The following is a 22949-nucleotide window of genomic DNA, read 5'->3' on the forward strand; positions in this document are numbered from 1 at the left end:
TGGAAACGGTAAATCAAATTCTGGAACAGTCATTGTATAAAACACTGTGCATCTATTAAAAACAATGAGTTGGATCAACAAGCATTAAACTGAGAAAATATTCAGGAATTTATTAAATAAAAAAATCACAGAATAATGTATATAATATCCTATTTTATAAAACAACAACACAACTACAAGGCAAAGTTTTAGCCAGCTATATATGTGTAGATATGTGTAAGTGAGTAAAGATATACCAAACTATGAATGTTGGTTACTTTGGGGGCCAGAAGGGGGAATTAGCGTGTGAAAATTAATGGTTTCTTTATTTATCTCTGAATGACTTCTGAGAAAACCCACAAGTTATAATTTTTTAAGTTTATAAATGAAGAAGAAATTTTTTTTTATTCTATATTCAGGAGCCCATCTCAAATACCCCATTTTTGGCCTTCTCTGATCCCCTACATACACAGGGATGCTCTGTGCAAACTCCCACAGGACATGGACTCCTCTGACCATTCTGATATTCTGTCTGGAATGATAGATTGCCTATTTCTCTTCAACTTACTTACACTGTAACTCCATCAGGGAGCCGTTTTTGGACACACCTCCCTCCAACAACAATGACATCTAAAATGGTATATTATACAGTAGAGATACTTGGTAAATCTTACTGAATAGGATTAACTCAATATTTTGCAATGCTTCCAGCATGTCCTGTGTGTTGTCTTCAAAAAGGTAGATTCTTTCTAGGAATTTGCCTTGGCCTATAAATGTATAATCTCTAATCTAGTATAATGCCATATTATTTTCTAGCCATTTCAAGGTAATTTATATATATATATATATATATATATATATATATATATAAAGATTTTATTTATTTATTCATGAGAGACACAGAAAGAGAGAGACAGAGACACAGGCAGAGGGAGAAGCAGGCTCCACGCAGGGAGCCCGATGTGGGACTTGATCCTGGGACTCCAGGATCACACCCTGGGCTAAAGGCAGATGCTTAACTGCTAAGCCACCCAGGCATCCCGAGGTAATTTATATTTTGGATCATAGTTTGAGGAGAAATCAAATGAGTCTTTTTTTTTTTTTTTTTTTTTTTTTACTATTGTGAACTGGTAACTTGGAGAATTCCAAGCCACCGTATGTCCTTAAAATTAATTTGGAGAACCTCAGCTGACTTGGCAGGCACAGTCCAGCAGGTCCAGGGCTTGAAAAACCAAAGCAGTGATTCACACTGGCAGAGATGATGTGGCACATGTCAAGCTCTTCCAAATTACACTCATGCTTGACCTGCTACTCTCCTTCTGAATGCACTTCATTCCTGAGAAACCATCATTCAGGGAACATAGAGTTAAACACTTAATAAATCTGTGATCAAAATCCAGGAGCATAATTAAACCTTTGATGAAAGTGATAGAGGATGGGAAGAGAACCCAGGTAGGACTCAGAGAACAAAGGGAAGGGCAGGATTGGGAAAACATTTGTGCTGAGACTGTGGTCAGAAATTATGAGACTTTTCATTGTCCTTTCGACCATGCTTTCACTCGGCTCTGATGGAAGTAGTTTATAAGGAACTAGAGACAAATCTCAATGGACATTTAAGAAGTTCCTGAGGAATTAGACCAAGGTACTCTCAATAATGCAGGCACTTGAAGCTGACCTTGAGCCCACCCATTGCCATACAACAAGAATAATTTGCCCAGTGCAATATAGACTTCAGACTTAATAGTAAAACACCATGCCTGTAAAAATTACTAGAATAAGAAAAGACCTGGGGAGGAGAGGTCAGATAATGTATACCAAATGGGGTGCATAGAGGGAGAACATAGTGAGGGACAGCAAGATACGATGAAGAAACCCCCTGTTCTAACAGGGGTCCAGAGACCTGCCTCTGCTATGAAAATCCTCATTTGTGACCTTGAACTTATCTTTCCACCTCTTAAAATTCTCAAGGGAATGCCATCTTTAAAAAAGATTTTATTTATTTATTCACAAGAAACACAGAAAGAAAAGCAGAGACATAGGCAGAAGGAGAAGTAGGCTCCCCTCAGGGACTTGATCTTAGAACCCCAGGATCATGACCTGAGCCGAAAGTAGATGCTCAACCACTGAGTCGCCCAGGTACCCCACGGGAATGTCATTTGTCCCTCACACCACAATATGCAAAAGAATAACCTGGGAATCTTGTTAAAATGCAGAACCTGATTTAGTAGATCTGGTTGCATCTCACAAGTTCTGGAGTGATCAACAGACCACACTCTGAGAAGCAAGGAATTCAACAATCGCCAGATTCCACTGCCATAATTCTCATGATCACTTGGGATTCTCCTTTGCCACCAAATAAAGGGGAATGGAAATTGAACAACCCATCCTTTCTCATCTTCCAAGCTTAGAGGAAAGCACTATCTCCTTTTTATGTTAGGAGATTTTTCTGCTTGTCATTTGGAAAACTGACAAGGGCAAGTGACAGATACTTCAACCAACTTAGTTGATATTCTAGACATTTCCTTGTAGTGCATATATATGTATATATACACACATATATACATATATATACACACAGATACATGTTTGTCGAAATGGGAATTATAGTGAATATATAGGTCTGTGCTCACTACCAAGTTATATTTTCTCATTTCAGGAAAAATCTTCAAAATTGTGAGTTTAATGACTTTATAATATTCCAGCATACCCATTACTCATATGGCAATTGCTAGACATTTAAGGTTTTTGTTGCAATCTTAAACAATACGTAAAATCCTTACTGTTTTTATAGCTACCACTTTTTAAATATCTACTATGTGCCAGATGCTGTGTTAAATGCTTTACATATGTCATTTAATCCTTGCAATGACCTTTCCAGATGAATATTATTATGATATTTATTCTATTGAGCAGGAGGTTGAGACACAGAGAAGTCACATGACTTACCCAGGATCACAGCGCTAGTCAGTGGCAGAGGTATAAACACACTTGGGGGCAGCCTGGGTGGCTCAGCGGTTTAGCACTGCCTTCAGCCCAGGGCGTGATCCTGGAGACCCGAGATCGAGTCCCATGTCAGGCTACCTGCATGGAGCCTGCTTCTCCCTCTGCCTGTGTCTCTGCCTCTCTCTCATTCTCTGTTTTCTCTCATTAATAAATAAATAAATAAAAACCTTTAAAAAAATAAAAAATAAACACACTTGGGTCTGTGACTCCAAAGCCAAGCTCATAACCACTGTGTGGCATCTCTTTGTATATAAACCCCCAGGTGCCTTTCTGATTACTTCATCAGGATAATTTTTTTGTTTGTGTGTGCATAAGTTTTTTTGTTTAATTGCAAAAGTGGAACAGGCTCAGAGAAATAATTTAGGCAGTGCATAGATGTAAGTAAAAAATATACAACCTCTTTTCTTCTCTGATTTCTTGAGGTTCATTTCCTTTCTATGTGTTTTCCATGCTAAAATAGCACACAGGAAGGCAGAAATTATGTGGTTTTCACCATTTCATCCCTGGCACAGAGTTAGCCAAATATTTGTTGAAAGAATAAATGAATACTTTTTAAAAATAAAAATGGAGCCTTACCATATATTGTTTCTCTGAAATCGTTATTTTCACTTAATAAACCTTCAGTAAGTTTCCAGGGCACAACATACAGATATAATTATTTTTTAAATAACTGTATAATACTCCATGATATGGACATACCATAATTTATTAAGCCATTTCCCATCAATTGACATGTATGTTTACAGATTTGGGGAGTTACTACTGGTACTGCATTAAATATCCACACATATTTTCTTTTTTGTTTTTAAGATTTATTTATTTATTTTGAGGGCAAGAGAGCAGGGGGAAGGGCAGAGGGAAAGGGAGAAAGAATCTCAAGCAGACTCCATGCTGAGTGCAGCTCCTGATGTGGGGCTTGATCCCAGGACCCTGAGATCATGACCTGAGTGGAAACCAAGAGTCTGACACCCCACCACCTGAGCTACTCAGGTGCCTCTCCACGTGTACTTTCATATGCTAATGCTTTTTATCTCTTTAGGGTACTTTCTATAATTAGGATTACTAGTTCATAGGGGATGTATATTTTAAATTTTAATATATAATGCCAGGGTATTTCTCTAAAATGCTTGGCCAATTCACATGCAAACAAGGAGTATGTAAAAGTCAGCACCTTGGTGTTTTGATTTGCATTTTCTTTATTACTGCTGAGGTTGAATGCCTTTTTAAATTTCTTGCTTGCTCGCTTTTTTTCCTGTGAATTGCAGGAAACTTGCTCTAAGTAAAATTGCTGGATTAAAAGATGTGAACATTTTAAATGTGCTTGACATCTAGCCAAATTGTCTTCCAGAAGTGATAGGATAACTTACCCTCCCACAAGCGGAGCATGTAACCTCCAAACGAGGTATTTTAATTAAAAAGTAAAGGTATCTGCCAATTGAGAGTCTCTGCTGATTTACTTGGGCATTTCTCACTTTTCCTTCAGAAAGCCAGGCAGAGCTTTTGTTTCCCCATTCAGAAAGCTCCTGGAGAGAAGTTTCATCCCCAAAGGGAAAGCCAGTGGGGGAGGGGAGAATCTTCAGCATGAGGGCCTTGCAGGGGCAGCCAGCAGCTACAGTGGGAGGTTAAAGGCATTTCCAAGAAGGTAATGAAACAGGAGAATGAGTGCTAATCTTGTGTCCAGAAGAACTGAGAGAGCCAGGCCAGAATTTGAAGGCAAATTTATACTGGTGTTTGCTGTGGGGCATAGCCAGGGTGCTGTGGGGGAAGCTTAATTTCTCCTTTCCCACCATCGGAAGAGTTGGCCACCAATGGGCCTAGTATAACTGAACAGAATTTAATTCAAACAAGCAAATAGTGTTCAACATTTGCCATAAGCAAAGTCCTGACAAGGGGAAGAGATTCTCTCTCTATAAACTTTATCAAGTAGAGACTATAAAAACCCTAAACCAGAGTAAGATGTAACTGTTTGGAAGGTACATCAAGCTATGGTAAGTTGAAACAGAGAGGTTCCATCTACTTACTAGGATCAGGAAAGGCTTTCTAGACAGAGGTCAGGAGGTTAGAGTGGTGCATCAGTTCTAAAAAAGGTTCTTATGTTCCCCCACCCAGCCACTCTTCAGAGCTTCAGGCAGCCACCAATCCATGTGCTACCCTCACAGGTCCATCCATGCATTGCCCTCACATCAGTCCTAGACCTACAGGCTGATCAGCATCAAGTAGGGCATTTAACCACCCTCTTCTGAAAACTGAAGTTTAGAGGTTCTGTTTAAAGTAACAGCATCTGGTGTGTCCCCAGCTAGGTCAAGTGAAGATTTAAAGTGACTGTTTAAGAAAAACAGCTGGTGGTGACCCCTCTGGATGTAGATTCAGCTGGGGGTTTGTATTTTGCTGAAGAAAAGAGGAGGGAGATTTTACACAGGAGAGGATGAATGAAAGAGAAAAAGATAAGGAATGGGTGACTTGGTTGTGACATGGTTCCTATTCCCTTTGGATCTCTGGGGTTCTGAGCCCCACAGGCAAGAGAGTTCTCAGAGGTTATGGGTCTCTGGACCAAGGCAGGATGATTTCAGTGTTTCACTGAGTCTTTAACCTGAGGCCAGCTTTGCCCAGGACTGTGAGCACCAAAGGTGGCTATTCGCAAGAGAGTGAGTCCTTATGAAGGGCATCTGACACAGGGCTGGGCTCTTCCCTCTAAAAGCTCCTGAGCAACAGGAAGACTGAGGAAGGGGAATTGTTGAGGTCCTGCATGCTGCTGCTGGGGCTGAAGACCATCAGGATCTGGGCATTAGTGTCAACACAAACTCATTTGTACCTACACTTTCCTGAGACCTGGAAACAATGAATTACCCAGGGAATGGTATCTGATAGCCTACCTAGAGTGGAGAACATGGACTCAAAACGTCTTCCTCAATTAAGACACTCAGCTTCATTAGATGAAGCCTTCCTGTTCAAGCACAAAGAACATCCCATATCCTATCCTGATGTGCTGTCCCTAGGTTCTGTTCAAATCCCCAAATTAGACTCTTGATTCTTTTTCTTGTCTGTTTTATTTTTTAAAGAAAAATATTTAAATTCAATTTGCCAACATACAGTATAAGACCCAGTGCTCATCCCATCAAGTGCCCTCCTTAGTGCCAATCATCCGGTCACCCCATCCCCCCATCCTCTTCCCCTTCTGAAACCCTTTGTTTGTTTCCCAGTATTAGGAGTCTCTCGTGGTTTGTCTCCTTCTCTAATTTTTCCCTACTCAGTTTCCCTCTTGTCCCTTATAGTCCCTTTCCCTATTTCCTATATTTCACATATGAGTGAAACCATATGAATCTTGATTCTTTGGTAAAAACCTCTCTGGAGGCCAGAGTCACTTTAACCCAATTAAATTCCCATCACACAGTGTTTATTAGCAGAGATATATTTGAACCCTGAACAGGGAAGATGTTTAACACCTATTAACTTGGTTTGATTCAATGTGTGAATCTAGTGCATATAATTTTAATTTCCTTTTAAAAATTTTTGTTCGGTAAATGCTATATTTTTTTGGTATGACTTCTCATCTGCAAAGACAAAATCCAAGATGAACTTGACATAGGCTGTTTATTCATGAACCTGCAGCAAGGGAACCCCATCTGTCCTCATGTTTATTTCAGTAAGGGCTCAAAGGCCTTAGAAAAGACAGTAGGTTGTATAAAGTAAAATGAAATACTGAGTGAGACAAGATTCTGAGTGCCAGGCTTTCTGCTAAGGTGGGGTGTGGAAGCCAGGGACATTTTCTAAGTGGTGTTCCGTACATTTAGCAGTCTGTGATCAGCTGCAAGGGGGCAAGTGAGCAGTGGGGAGCGGGGGGACATTTCAAGAGAGGCAGCATTTTCTGTGGCCAGCATTTCCCAGAAGAACCCGGGGCTGGGAAAAGCTGAGCACCATGGCAGGAAGTTTCTCACATCAAAAGCCAGTCATGTATAATATAGATATTTTTTAATATTCTTCTGGAAGATAACTAACATCTTAATTCAAAACTGGAGCTAGCAATAATTGAGAAATGTATTCATTAGCAAAAGTTTATATACTTCCTTTTAAATGCCCCACCTCCCTTGGCTGTATGATGTCCAGCCTTAATCAGAATGTCCTCCTCACATGCTGGGGTGTCCTAGAGCAGGTGCTCTCTGCCTGCCACATGCAGCTCAGGCTCTGAGATGCAGCACTTCCCCTCCTCTGAGCATCTGTCTGTTCTCCTGCATCTGGGGATGGGCTTCTCTCTGGCCTTGGTTACTCTCCCCTGCACCCCTCCATCCTCTACTTGATCCCATTTCCTGATGGATGGCAGAAGAAATGATAACAGACCACTGTGGTGATGTTCAGGGCTGCTAGGCATGTGGAAGCCCTAAGGAGGCTCTTCTCTATGTGCTCTCAGTGACCACAATCTTGAAGGGATCATCTTTCTTCTCTTCTGGGAGAATCCCTATAGCATATCTCCTGAAGAAAAGCCTAAGGCCAGCCATTTTAAGCCCCTCCACCTCCATAGAGGAAGAACTGCCCCCTGGCAGTCCCTAAGCACCTCCACTCGTCTTGATTTGCTGTCCCAGGATTGACCTTGACCTCATCCAAGAAAAGATGTCAGTGGTGATGCTCATTCTCCTCAGGGAAAGCTCCAACCATGCACAGGGGTGTGGTCTTACCCTCTGGCTTTCATCAGGATAATTAAATAACAGAAGAACACAGTTCAACCTCAGAACATTCCTGGCTAATCAGTCTTAAGGAAGATGGAAGATTAATCTTTGACAAGGACACCATAGTATAGGAGGTATGATGTGCAAGAAACTTTATATACCTGATTTTGAATCCCTCTGGGAGCACTGGAGGTAGGTGGTGTTCACCTCGTTTTACAGATGTTGGAAACAGAGTTCCATGGAGCTTCAGTGACAATACCAGCACCCAGCGGGAGGCAGCTGAGTCAGAATTTGCACTCAACTCTTTCTGCTCCTAAAGCCTCTGTTCTGTTCACAAAGCTAAGACCAATGCCAGACGTGCTTTAAAAAAGCACTGGTCTCTCCTTACTGGTTATCTGCCCGATGCTCCACTGTTTGAGTCTTTTGGCTGTGGATTCCTCATGAACATTCCTCTCCTCTTACAATGTTTCTCTCTCTCCCTCAGTGAATTTTCAGTCAGAAAACCTCCTTCTGTACTGCCTCTCCCTCCCCATCTCCTTACTCCCCTTTCTCCTCCCTCTGGTCCTGCTTCTTCTAAATGTAGAACAGGGTTGTGTTTTCCTACTTATTTGCAAACCTTTCTTAGGAGAAGTGACTGGCGGTGTGATTAAGGAGTGAATCCCTTGTCTTTTCCTGAGAGCACTTTTGCTTTCCAAGGAGACCAACGTGGCTGTCACAGATCCCAGCTTTCTGATACAGCTCAGTTTCTTTTTAAAATGTCAGAGTTCAAGGGCTGTGTCTATATAAATACTGAAACTGTGAGCACAAGTTACAGGTCCTTGGAGAAGAAAAGTTGCCTAATTGGGTGGCCAGCTTCCAAAAGTTCTCTTGGTAATCCTTCCTCATGACTGTTTCTCTTTTGAAAAATCATTTCCAGAAGAGTTTGGAATTTGCCTTCTGAGGTGTCAGAGCACCTATCTCAAAACACACTCCACTAGCAAAATTATCTGAAACAAATTATTACTGAAAGCAGTGAGTGCAGGGCTTGTGTCCAAACGTTGGAAAGGCGCTTACTAGTCGCGGCTATTGAAGGCACTGTAAAAGAAAAACAGCTTCATACAGCTATCGCTTTTGTTTTCATTTTTAGATCACCTCAAGGACTACTTATACAAGCAAAATAAAGCAAAGACCTGAAAAAGAATTGTCTGGATAACTCAGGTTAAAAAACCTACCGTGGAAATAGAAAAGGAGTACCATAGGCTTGTTAGACTCTCTGCACATAGGTCAGATTTCCCCTATCCTGTGAGATTGGGCAGATCACTTACCTCTTCTGTGTTCTCCATAGCTCTTCCCTTCACTCTGCCTGTATAGACCCCATTTATAACTCTGATACAGAGAATGCTTTGAACATTTCCCAAATGAACAGCCCCCTCCTGCTGCCAGGTTTGCAGGCCCTGTCCTAGTGCTTCTTTAACATCCTGGGAAGAGAATGAAGAGAGAGGGTTTCCACCTTGATTTCCAGAGTATTTGTCCCTGACCTGGGCCCATTGTTGACTAGGCTCGATTACTTCAGGTTGTAATCCCAAAAGTTTTAAAGTGAAGAAGCAAGGAAGGACACAGTTGAAGAAACTTAGGGAATCAGGGGGTTTGTTAAGGAATTATAATCATTGATTCTCTGAGTGTTAGCTTGGGACCAGTGAGTGACTTTCGGCTTGTTAAAAAACAAAATTTAAGTGAGTAAATTTGAAGATCTAATTATCAAGCCATTCAAGAATTGGTAAGCATCTCATCTAGCAAGTAGTAGGGAGCCCAAAAGAGCCATACAAATTGGAAGGGTTTTATAGGCAGAAATGAGGCAGGACATGAGCACAAGAAAAGAAAGGATTGTATCAGACAAGGTCACCTTCCCTTAGGAAGAAGAACAGGGCCTCTTATAGGGCAGATTACTTCATCTTCCTTTAGGGGATACAGAGGGCCCATGTGACAGATTACCTCATTGATGCTGACCAGAAAATGCCTGACTAACCAGTTAAGACTACATTTCTGGGGAAGGTTGAAACTGTAATTAGTTTAGATATTATGCCCTTGTTTGGTGACTTGACCTAAGTGACTCCATCTTGGGCCTATGGTTTTCTTTTTAACAGTTTTTATGCTCAAGTATTTGTATATTCCTTGACCATAAAGAAACTGTTATCCATTTGTCTAACTATACCCAGTCTTTCTTCTGGATTTTGATATCAGCACAGACAAGTCCTAATTGCAACAATATATGCTTTAGGAAAAAAATAATAGCTGGATTATAAGACATTCTCACCGTAAAGGCAAGTAGAACCCAAACCTAGCTAGAGTGGGTAGAGATAAAATTCTACAGCTAATAACTGATACCTAACTAGAGATCAACAGGGTTGCCAGATATAAGGTCAATTTACAAAAAATCAAAAGCACTTTTCTATAGCAGCAAAATCCAACCACAAAATATAGTCAAATTAGCATTCACCATAGTAGCAAAAGTTATAAAGTACACAGTAATTAACAAAGAATATCTAAAACTTCTAAATTCTGTTAAGGAATAGAAGAAAATCCTGATTAAATGGAGAGATAGTTCATTCTCTTGGATGTGATGATTTTGTTCTATAAAAATGGTCCATCCTTGCTGAAATTAATCTATAAATTTAATAGAAATGTAACGTAATACCAATCAAAATCCCAGCTAGATTGTTTTGAGGAATGTGATAAAGTTATTTTAAAATGCATTTGAAGTGACCTCAGAAGATGACAAATTAGGGATTCCAGGCTTTGTCCACCCTACAAAAAACAATGTACAACCACACATCAATAAAAACCCCTGTAAAAGAACTCCAGAGTACAATTACGAAGCTGCACCAAAGGAGCTCAAATACTGAGGATGGACACGTAGAAAAGCACACAGAGCATTTTACCTATTTTACTTCATCTCCTAACCTAGCATGGCTTGGGGCCAAGAGGAATCCCTTTGGCCATGACCTACCACCTCCAGGGACAAGGAGAGCCAGGAAGACCTCAGCAGCCCTTGCTGCCACCAGGGACAACTGTAGCTTTTGCCATTAAGGACCTCTGTTGTCTTTGCTGATGCTGACTCCGGCTGATGGAGTTGCTCAGAACACATGCTGCAGAACTCCCTAGGCAGGAGCACGCCCCGCACCCCTCCCACCACACACACACGCACACTCACACACACTCATCAAGGATATCTGCTCTCACCACTTCTATCCGACATAGTACTGCAAATCCTAGCCAGCCAGAGAAATTAGATAAGAAAAAGAAATAGGAGGCATCATCCAAATTGGAAAGGAGGAAGTAAAATTATCTGTTTGCAGATGATGTTATAGTATATGAAGAAAACTCTAAAGACTCCACCAAAAAATGGTTAATAAATTCAGTAAAGTTGCAGGATACAAAATCAATATATAAATATCAGTAGCATTTTTGCATTTCAGTAGCTGCAGGGAGCTATCCAAAAAGGAGATTAAGAAAACAATTCGATTCACAATGGCAACAAAAAGAATAAAATATTTAGTAATAAATTTAACCAAAGAGGTGAAAAACTTGGAAATGACAGCTACCAGGGTGCCCAGGTGGTTCAGTCAGTTAAGCATCTATCTTGGGCTCAGGTTATAGTCCCAGTGTCCTGGGAAGGAGCCTGGGCATTGTCATTGGACTCCCTGCTCAGAAGGGAGTCTGCTTCTCCCTCTCCATCTGACCCTCCCCTGCTTGTGTTCTCTCTTTCTCTCTCTCTCTGTCAAATAAATAAAATCTTTTTTTTTTAAATGATAGCTACATACAGAAAAATGGATGTTTACATGCAGAAGAATGAAATTAGACCTTTATCTCACATCACATTCAAAAGCCAATTCAAATGGATCAAAGAGGGGATCCCTGGGTGGCGCAGTGGTTTGGTGCCTGCCTTTGGCCCAGGGCGTGATCCTGGAGTACCCTGGATCGAATCCCACGTCGGGCTCCCGGTGCATGGAGCCTGCTTCTCCCTCTGTCCTGTGTCTCTGCCTCTCTCTCTCTCTGTGTGACTATCATAAATAATAAGAAAAAAAAAAAAAGAAGCTGCTTCTTAAAAAAAAAAAAAACAAATGGATCAAAGATGTAAATGTAAAACCTGAAATCATAAAAGTCCTAGAAGAAGTACACTGAAAATTATAAAACATCAATGAAGGAAGTTAAAGAAGACACACATAAAGGGAAAACTATCTTGTGTCCATGGACTGGAAGAATTAATATTGTGAAACCGTCCATAATACTCAAAGTGATCTATAGATATAATGCAATCCCTATCAAAATTCCAATAGCATTTTTCTCATAAATCAAAAAAAAAAACTATCCTAAAATTCATATGAAACCACAAAAGACTTCATATGGGAACCTAATAAAATGATAAAGGTCTCAGTACAAAACAGGAGAACTAATAAAAAAACATGAGTAGATGTTGATGGGAGAGAACTATGGGGGGGCGGGGCGGGTAGAGGAGGGAGATGGTCAGCAGGTAAAGACTGAACAGGAAAGGAAGCCTACGAACACTACTACATTAGTGGATTTTACCCCATCTATGTAAAATAGACAATTTTATTATTTTTTTAAGCATGTGACAATTTTTCAAAGAGGAAAAAATGTTGGGACTGCCCTTGCTGTGTCTGTAATGTAAAAGAACCACAGTAACAGTACCTCTGTCTGCTTGGGAGCATGGCTATAGGAAAAACACACTCATGACCATGATGTACTACCGCCCAGGCATCTGGCTGGGCTACAGGTTATCTGAGCCTGTGTGCTGTTGCCCACTCTGAGCTGGGCACTGTCTAGAATGGAAGAATGGAAAGAGTGAATTCAAAGGGCAAGAGAGGATGGGGAGAAGGCAGGACCCCAAGTTTACTGGCTATTCTGGGTGAGCAGGTGCAGATAGCTTAAGTGCACTGGATCTCATGGATCCTCCAGGCTCCAATTCTGTGTTGGGTGTCATTTTTAAACAGGACTTCTTGGATCAACCTTTTGAGCTGAACTGATTGATCAGCGTGTTCTAAGAAACAAGTGTGGGTGAGCTTTTGTCCTCGAGTTGGCAAAAGTCCTAGATGTTTTGGCCTAGTCGCTGATGCTTTAAATCACATTGCACAGGCTCAGTTCTTCCTGTCAGAAGGGTAGTGATGCTGGGCCCATGTGCCAGCAGAAGGCCTTCTCCCCAGCAGCCCCTGCAGCCCCATCACAAGGGCCGGAGAGGAATGATCGCTTGAAATAAGTGAGTGATCTGCGGCCACTATTTCCAAGAAGACATGCTTGTTACATATTTATTTTTTAAAGGCACATTTTGGAATAAGATTTTCCCACATTCGGAGGGAGGAGAGGGGAGTTCCCCCCCCCCAACTTAAATTGTCTCATTTCCTCTACTTTCTTCATCAGTTTGCCAGCAGAGGCCAAGGTGAAGTCTTCCCAAAGTGACTGCTATGAAAGCATGATGTTTCATGTGACCCCAGGCTCTCTTCTGTTCCTTCTGGATGCAGTGTGATGTCATGAAGAGCAGAGGGCTTTGGAATCAGATGGGCTCTGTGTCCTGCCTGCCTTGACTCCCTCCAGCTGTGATGGAGGGTAAATCATTCCACCTCCGTGTTCTTCAGCTTCCTCTTCTATAGAATGGGGAGAGAGTACCCACCCCACCATGTTATTGTGGAGATTAAATGACGGTGAAGATAAAAGTGCTAGTGCTTGGTGTATATTAAGAGCTCAAAAATAGTTGTTCAGATTTATTTGTTCATTTATTCTCTGTTATGGAGCACTCAGCAAGATGTCAATGTTAAATCAAGTTCCATGAAGAGCCCATTGGGGGACATGGGGCCAACTGGCTAATCAGGAAAATTTCCTTTTATACAGAAAAGCAAATATGCACAATACAAACATGTTTGGGGTTGTGTTGTAGGATTGTCTGGTTTGGTGTGTGTTTGTAAGCACAAGATGAAATGTGAGTGGATACATCGAGATGCCCAGGCTACTCCTTGCCCCAGTTACATATGTGCTGGCAGATAAATGATGTGAAGTTCTAATTCTGGAAGCCACTCCATCAGAGGGTGGCAGGAGAATGCACGGGTTCCCCTGTTAGTAGCTCCAGCAAAGCTGCCATTGGAAGGACTCTGTACCTTACTCCACAGCCCTCATTTTGGAAAAAGAGATTTCATGCCCAAAATAAAGGTCTGAAAAACATGCTTCCTCCCCTAAGCCCCAAATACATTCTTTCCAGAAAATCAATAAAGCTAAAGTGTTTCTTTTCTATTTCTTCAGATATGGGATGGTTCAGACCACCTCTGTGGGGTCTACAGAAGGGCACTTTGAAGTGCCCCTCTCTGCTGTGGTCTATAAAAATGGTCCTCAGGCAATTAGCAAGCCTCACAATGCTCTAATTAGCTGCAGCGGGCACCGGTCAGGAAAACCCAGGTTTCGTTGGGCTGTGGAGATCTGACACAACAGAGACAGTCTTTGAGCCTCATCACCATCTCGTGCCTGATTCTACCAAGCTCCTGAGTGGGTTTGGGCCAGTCAGACCCAGCTCACCAATTAAGCTGAGTTCTTGATTCTGTAGCCTAGATGATGGGCCTTTGCCCTCTACGTTAAATGTTCTTGCTTTGTTCCTAGAACACACTTTGCCCTCTTTCATCTCTGGGTCTGTACACATGTTCTATCTATCCTCTTCCTGGAATACTTTTCCCCAAAATCTTTCCTTCACAAAATTCTCTTGTTCACTGAACAAAATTGTCTTTATCCATTAAATCTTAGCTTGGATGTCACATCCTCTAGGAAGGATGTCACATCCCTCTCCTTTCCCCCAAAGCAGATCAGAGGTATGTGATTTTTCTCTGGGTCCCGGAACACCCTGAAATCAAAGCACCCACCATGGGGTGCAGTAATCGCATGCACATAGGTCTACTGAGCTATGAATCTGGGCAGGCAGGGCCATGTCCAGCTATTCCCATGAGATTCTCAGCACTTGCTCAGTGCCCAACTTATACAAGCGCTCACTGACACAGGCCAACATTTATTCACTCTGAGAATCCATGTGCCCATCTTATTTTTAGTCTCCTCCAACCCAAAAGCTTGAAAATGGACCGACAATACAAGGAAATGTCCAAAGAAAAAGATTTTACTTAAGAGTTCACGTCTAGGGGATCCCTGGGTGGCTCAGCGGTTTGGCGCCTACCTTTGGCCCAGGGTGCGATCCTGGAGTCCCGGGATTGAGTCCCGCATCGGGCTCCCTGCATGGAGCCTGCTTCTCCCTCTGCCTGTGTCTCTGCCTCTCTCTCTCTCTCTCTGTCTCTCCCTCTCTCTATGTCTATCATAAATAAATTTTTAAAAATCTTAAAAAAAAAAAAAGAGTTCACGTCTACTTGACTTCTTAGTGGCTTTAGGCATATCATCCCAAGTCCAAGGGACCTTGTTCGTCCGCAGGGAATAATAATGCCTTAAAAAATTTGAAGATATGAAGGTCTTTTCAGTTCCTTTCAAAATAAAGGATTTTATTCCACGAATGTGTATTATTATCAGGAGAAAGGGAAAAGGCAGAGCTTGGGAAGGAGTGTAAGGAGAGGGAACAACCCCAAACGGGTTCTTTTGTAACCTAGTGTTTCTGATTCTGTGCAAGCAGGTGAAGGATAACAGCTGACTTACAAATTTTACAATCTAGTTTTCTCCTAGCAGGTCATAAACTTAAATCAAGTTCACAGCTTTTAGACTCAGATGTCACTTCTTATTAGCAAGTAGTTTGGGATGAGGGGAAAACTTTGGGCTCAGATTAAAAAGGCAAAAGCCAAAACCAAACTAACTAACTAACTAACCAACTAACTAAAAGAGCCAAAAAAAGAAAAGAAAAAAACTAAGAGCCATCTCAGACCCCAAGCAGCTTCTGGCATGTGATGTTTTGATGATTTTAAGGTAACCAGATGAGAGATCTGTGGATTATAGTCCTATGTGTTATGCAGATTTCAAAATAAAAGGTTTGAAAATTTTGAAATTAAAAGTTCTCTGGGCAAAATGTGTTTTTGACATGGTTGAACCAAAACTGTGCAAAGAGGCCTAAAAAATGATTATTCTAAAACAGCTGCCTTTTCCTCCTGTCCCTATTCAAACTTCTCTTTTTTTAAATCTTATGGAAAGAGGATGGAATGTTATGTGACAAAATCCTAGATTCAAATGACCTGCAAAAAATAAGCTATTGATCAAGTTACTTAACGATTTAAACCTCTGTGTACTCGTTTTCAAAATGATGAGGATGGGCCAAAGGCCTTAATAGGTGACTCATCAAAAAAGATATACAGATGGAAAGTAAGTACATAAAAAGATACTCAGTATTAATACTCAATATATGTCATTGGGGAAGTGCAAATTAAAACAACAATGAGATACAACCATACACCTATAAGAATGGCCAAATCTAAATGCTGACATTCCTGAAAAAGCTGATGAGGATGTGGAAGAAGAGGAACTTCCGTTCATGGCTGGTGGGAACGCAAAATGGTATAGTCACTTTGGAAGACACTTTGGCAGTTTCTTCTAAAGCTAAATATATTCATACTATATGACCCAGCAGCCACACTGCCTGGTATTTACCTAAAGGAGTTGAAAACTTAGGTTCATACAAAAACCTACACAGCAATGTTTATGAGTAGCTTTATTCATTATCGCCAGAACTTGGAAGCAATCAAAATGTCTTTCGGTAGATGAATGGATAAATGAATTGTGGTCCATCCAGACAATGGAATGTTATTTAGCACTAAAAAGAAATGAGCTATCAAGCCATAAAAAGACATGAAGGAACCTAAAGTGTATATTACTGAGTGAAAGAACCAGTCTAAAAAGACTATACTGTATGACTCCAACTATGTAACATTCTGGGAAAGGCCAAATCACCGACACAACAAAATGAGCCCTGCTTTCCAGGGGTGTAGAGGGATGGGGGATGGGATGAACAGAGTACAGAGGAAATTTAGGACAGGGAAAAGACTCTGTATTATACCATAATGATGGATACATGTCATTATACTTCTGTCCAAACCCACAGAATAAACAACACTGAGAGTGAGCATTTCTTTGGTAGGAAAAACAAACAAACCAGCAAACAAAAACATAGGCCAAATTTCAAATCAGACAATGTTCTAGGAGCACAGGTGCCTTCTCAGTAAGCTTCTTAGTGTTTACCTCAATATTTTATTACAGCTTGCTTTAGGAAATATCAGTGACTGGTAAATATGGACTTATTTATGTATAAAGAAGCAAGCAATAGAAACCAAATAGCTAAAACAAAATGTCTTGGGAAAGTACGATAGGGGTGGGTAACTCATGACATCAAAGAAAAAGCTGGAGAACTAGATCTCAACAAGGACAAAAAACATTTTGGCTCTAACAGTATAGGGAACAGGAACTACCTGCCATGGACAGATGCATGTGGCTCATAGTCTGAGGAGCTTAAAAAACATAGCTGTAGATTAGTGTTTTCACCATTTAGTATTGCCTATTAGTATTCTGATTGAGTTATTTTAAGAAAGTGATTATCCTCCCACTGGCTGGGAATAGCTTTGAGTAATGGTCTTCACTTTTTGCTTCAAAGTATGATTATCCTAAAATTTGGGGATGGAAACAGAGCAAAGTCCTATTTATAAAATTTTTAATATTCTGTACTTGGGGCTCACTTGGCTACTGTTGAGTGATGGAGAATAATGAACTCTAGATGGTATTTGAAAATGGTCATTTGGGATCCCTGGGTGGCGCAGCGGTTTGGCGCCTGCCTTTGGCCCAGGGTGTGATCCTGGAGACCTGGGATCGAATCCCACGTCGGGCTCCCGGTGCATGGAGCCTGCTTCTCCCTCTGCCTGTGTCTCTGCCTCTCTCTCTCTCTCTCTGACTATCATAAATAAATAAATTAAAAAAAAAAAAAAAGAAAAGAAAATGGTCATTTTTCCTAGTTACTGGCCTGAAAGGTGGATTTGTTTTACTTTAAATATTACTGATTATAAATTTGTCATGGGATTGCCCAGTATCAAAAGGCTAGACAGATTTTTTTAAAAATTACTTTTTAGTAGATGGACATAATTTAATTGGGAACTGGATAAATTTGGGGAAACAAATTGATTACTTATAGTGGGCCAAATATTCACAGTATCACTTGAAGGACAGTTTTGATTTTTGTCCCATCTTATCCTTGTCAGCACCTGTCTCAGATGTGCAGGGCGCCTGGGTCTGACGTTCAGACACTGAGATGGTTTCCAAGGAGATGTGATAAAAAAAAATTCTGTCAAAGTTGCATAGGAGTCGGGCTGCTCAGTAGGCAATGGGGAATCACCTCCTCTGTAAGCTGGGCTGGTACCTTAGTTTGGGAGGGCGGGGTGGGGGTGGCTTGTTTTAACAAACTGAATTTACATAAAATTGAACAGGCTCTGTGTCTGGACCATATCTGGTTGAAGCTTTTCACAGCACAGAACAGTGAGCTTGACAGGGGCCAGGCCCCTCTGTACCATCACGATTCTTCCCACCTGCTGGCAGTGTTACCGCCAAAGAGAACATTCCTGGGCAGAGTTGTCTGTGTGCATGGCTCCAGGTCTTCCCCACCCCTGCCCTGATGTGGGAAAAATCATCCTAACAAGGCTTCAACCAACTTTGTGCAGGCTCCACCTGCCAGCACCTACCTTGGGCTCCACCCCCACCCAACCATGCTTCCTATAGCATCTCTGAAAATGTGGAGACACAGAGGACAGGAGCTCATGAACAACTGCCACCCCATTCCTGGGGTATAGTTTCCTCAGAATGTCCCATAGGGTTAAACTTCAGGGGCAAAAACAGTGGCAAATTCAATATACATCCTTTTGGTTTTCCTCCTTCTCTGTTTTGCTCCCTTGTCCCTCCTTCCTGCTCCTTGGGATCACTTTCTAAGTCAACTACCTGCACACAAACCTCTCTCAGGCTCTGCTTTGTGGCTAAGACAACCACCCCCCCACACACAAAGTGTCATCTAAAATAAGCCTACCATCTTGATCAGATCCCCAAGTAGCATAAGATTTTCTCTTGTAAGACTTAAATTTGAAGGACAGATTAAAATAATTCTTTCTTCACAGATATTCAACCTTTTGCATTCACACATGAAAAAAGAACTTTCCTACAAATTTTGACTATAAAGCACTTGAACCTGAGTTCTCACTGTTTTGTAACTTCAGTGTAACCTTCCACTACAGTCTGGAGCCCCCTTCCCATGGGAATCTGGAGCCCCCCTCCCACTGGAGCCTGGAGCCCCCCTCTCACTGGAGTCTGGAGTCCCCCCCTCCCACTGGAGTCTGGAGTCCCCCTCCCACTGGAGTCTGGAGCCCCCCTTCCACTGGAGTCTGGAGTCCCCCCTCCCACTGGAGTCTGGAGCCCCCCTTCCACTGGAGTCTGGAGCCCCATTCCCACTGGAGTCTGGAGCCTCCCAGGCAGACACCCTGGACAGAACAACTGGCTCACCAAACTTGTGAATGAGGTGTCAGAGCCCAGTGTCAACAACTACTCTGTTCTCATTACTAAAACATCGGGGCCTCATGATTTAAAAGATTAAGCAGAAAGAAAGTGGTGATTTGTGGGCAAGGATGAGGGAGAGAATCCAGTTAAAGAGATTACAGACCTATATGTCACCAGACTTTGCCAGATTTGTCTGAAGATTTGCTGTCATTAACATTCCAAGTTACTCCTTGTCTATGATGTGCCCGCATCATGCTAGGCCCTGTACGGGTAGAAAAATCATAAATGCTTTCAATCTTCAGAGAATCTGCAGTTGAGTTGGGGGAAAATAATTGGAAGATAATGTTAGATAGTGAACAAGGCCTAAATTGCTTTCAGAGAGTGGGTTCTCCATAAATTAATAATAAAATTACAATAAGTGAGAGTAGAATTTTGCCTAGAAAGACTCTGCAGAAGAATCCACATTAAATTAGGAAAGTATTGAATTAGGATGGTAGAAAGATGAAGGGGGTTATATGAACAAGCATGGAAAATCATTCATTCAGCTATTTGCATCCAATTTGGGCTAAGCATCCAACTTGGTGCTGGGAATCTAATGTCCCTGGAGCTGGAAGCCTTGGAGGACTCATGAATAAGCTAGGTCTGCAGTAAGCCAACTTCCATGGGACAAGCGTTTATCTGAGGAGTCCGTTGAAAGACAAAATAAAAGAAATGTTGATAATTTTATGAGAAAAAATCTTTTTATAGATTTTAATTTTTGAGGGACAAAACGTGTCAGTTGAGGATAAAAGTCGCCTTTGATCACTACCTTACATTTCAAATTCTATGATATACATTTCTTTCTCTGGATAACTAAGAAATTCAACCAGTAGACAGCTATCTCTTTGATCAATAAGCCCTTACATAATTTTTTTCTTTCCAGAAAAAATAAATTAGGACAACATCCCATATTGACATTCAGGACTTCTCATTTATTGCTTTTCTGATCAGAGTCTCAACAGATGCATAATTCTATATACTAATAAAAGCTCTTTTCAATAAAAGCCTGGCTTTAGGCTTTGATACATAGCAGTTTAGGAGATTCTCAAGCAAGATTTATGCCCAAATTCTCTCTGATTACTGCAATTTTTCAACCTGTTCTTTCAAATCGGACATAAAATGAAGCAATCAGATACAAAGTGATGGAAACTACTTAGAGTTCTAATAGGGGATAAGCCTTTTACTTGTCATATATTGAACCAGATCCTGAACAAGTACTTGAGACCTAACAGGGGTGTCACCGGAAATAGCATCTAAATGCCACCTTATCTCCGCTGAGGATTGAGTGGGACACCTACTCTGCTTCCTCAAATGCTGCATTGCTAGTGTTCCATTTTATATACTCCAAATATAAGGGGAAAGCACAGGACTGACCCAGTAGTTGTTTTATTGCAATGAATACTGTTTCTTTTTGAAGAGCAGAAACAAGTAATTTGTATGGATTATGGCTTCCTGACTTCTGATTATATAATGCAGAGAGCCATCTTCGTGAAAATGGAAATTGATTTAAAAGCAGTTGGTGGCTGTGTCTGACATAAATTTGATGAGTAAAATGAAAAGAGACTCTGACGATGTCAAAGCAGATTTTCAAAAATTGACAGCATGCAGACTTGGAGAAGCTTCATTTTGATCTACTCAGGTCAGTGACTGGCACCTCAGCCTCTGTCCTTCCCTGATTAGCCTTATCCTCTGGTTCACAAAATGGAGACAGGTCATGCAAAGAAGTCAGAACTGTCTCCAAGTTTAGTTTAACCTTTATCGAGAATCTACTGAATATCAGGCACTGTGCTATACCAGAGGGAATAAATGTATCAACTTGTTCATTTAAAAAAAAAAATACTGATTGTAGCTATGTGCCTGGCTCTGGGAATGCAGTGGTGACTAAGACAAAGCCCCTTTAGAGTGGAGATTCTAATGAGAGGCCCAACTTCAAAAGTTTACAGAAATGTTCATGATACACTTTCGGGCATGGTCTTTATCCTTGAGAATCTGATGGCCAAATGGAAGAAGTCAATGCATTCAGGAAGAAGGAGACCAGCTGGAAATAGAGGAAGGCACAAGGCCAAGAGTCTGTGGTCAGGTGCTCTTTCAAATTCACCTTGGCTTACAATTCCTTTGGTTTCTGGACTAGGGGCTTTCCATCTGATGATAGTCTAGGTAACCTTTTATTATAGAGGTGTTTACGGTCTCCTTTTTTCATCTGAACATAGTTGTGTAGTCCAGGTTAAAAATCTCACAATTTTTGACGCCTGGGTGGCTCAGTGGTTGAGCATCTGCCTTTGGCTCAGGTCATGATCCCAGAGTCCTGGGATCGAGTCCCATACCAGGCTACCCACAGGGAGCCTGCTTCTCCCTCTGCCTGTGTCTCTGCCTCTCTCTCTCTCTCTCTCTGTGCCTCTCATGAATAAATTAATAAAATCTTTTAAAAAATTCTTACAATTTTTTTAAACTTATTTTTTTTAATTTTTATTTATTTATGATAGTCACAGAGAGAGAGAGAGGCAGAGACACAGGCAGAGGGAGAAGCAGGCTCCATGCACCAGGAGCCCGATGTGGGATTCGATCCCGGGTCTCCAGGATCGCGCCCTGGGCCAAAGGCAGGCGCTAAACCGCTGCGCCACCCAAAATCCCAAAAATTCTTACAATTTTTATACTTGGCTGTTGAGCATTGAGTAAATATAGGGATCCCAAAAATTCTTACAATTTTTATACTTGGCTGTTGAGCATTGAGTAAATATAGGGAACCAAGCAAAGTCTTGGTATGAAGATGTGCAGAGAGCCCTAATCCCTCTAGTCTTTTCCAGGGCAAATAGGTCGATGCTACTTAATCCGAGATGCTAGAAATCCACAGAAGCAAAGGTAAGATCACCTGATAAGACCTTTGAGTCCAAACACCTTAGCACCAGGGCCACACTTGCAGACTAGCTCTTTCCATCTCCCCAGTTAAAGCTACCCTTGCCCGGAGTCAACCAACTCTGCCTAGATCTCCTCCCCTTCTTTTCTGGGAGGGAAGTGGGAACAGATGTGTTGTGAAACAGGCAAGAGAGTTCACTTTTATGAGCCTTTGTCAAAGCTAAACTCCTTGAGTGGAGCCAGAGACCTCACACTGCCTCCTCCCACAAGTCCATGTGCATCACAAATTCAGTCAGGCTTCCCTGTGGTCTGAGGATCAGCCTGGCCTCCATCCTGACTTCCCCTGGAAGGTCAGTGGGGCAGGAGATCCCAGCACACCAGTCCCCAACTTCACCCCTTACTTCACAAAAAAAAAAAAAAAAAAAAAAAATTGAGGGGAGAGAAGAAGCTAAGTTTAAGACAGTGTGTAAAAATATCTACTAACACAATTCTAAAAGCATGTTTTCTCTAGTAAGTCAATAAAAAAGAGTTTTGTTTCTGTCTGTTGTTCTTTCTCTTGTACTCTCCCCATGATTTTCTGAGTAAATGTTCAAATTATTAATTATGGCACCAGCCATGTTTTTATTATTTTTAAGTCAAATTTCATGAGAGAACTGCACACTCATGTTTCACAATGTGTCGCCTAATAACAGGAGGACTGTAAGCACACAAACAAGCCTAACCTCAGTGAGCAGAAGGCTGGTCCAGCCTGGTAGCTCAGCACTAGCACACACTCTCATAGCCTAACCCTGGCTAGATGAGGGGTCAGGTGGAATGTGGCAGCATGGATCCAAAGAGAGATTTGGTTTATTTTTTTTGTTATTGTGAAAATTATTCACTATTTTGCAAGGCTGAAAAAGAAGGCAGCTATTTTTAAGTGAGCAATTATGCACA

This window comes from Canis lupus, chromosome 5 (genome assembly GCF_003254725.2).
Source record: "Canis lupus dingo isolate Sandy chromosome 5, ASM325472v2, whole genome shotgun sequence".
NCBI lineage: Eukaryota > Metazoa > Chordata > Mammalia > Carnivora > Canidae > Canis > Canis lupus.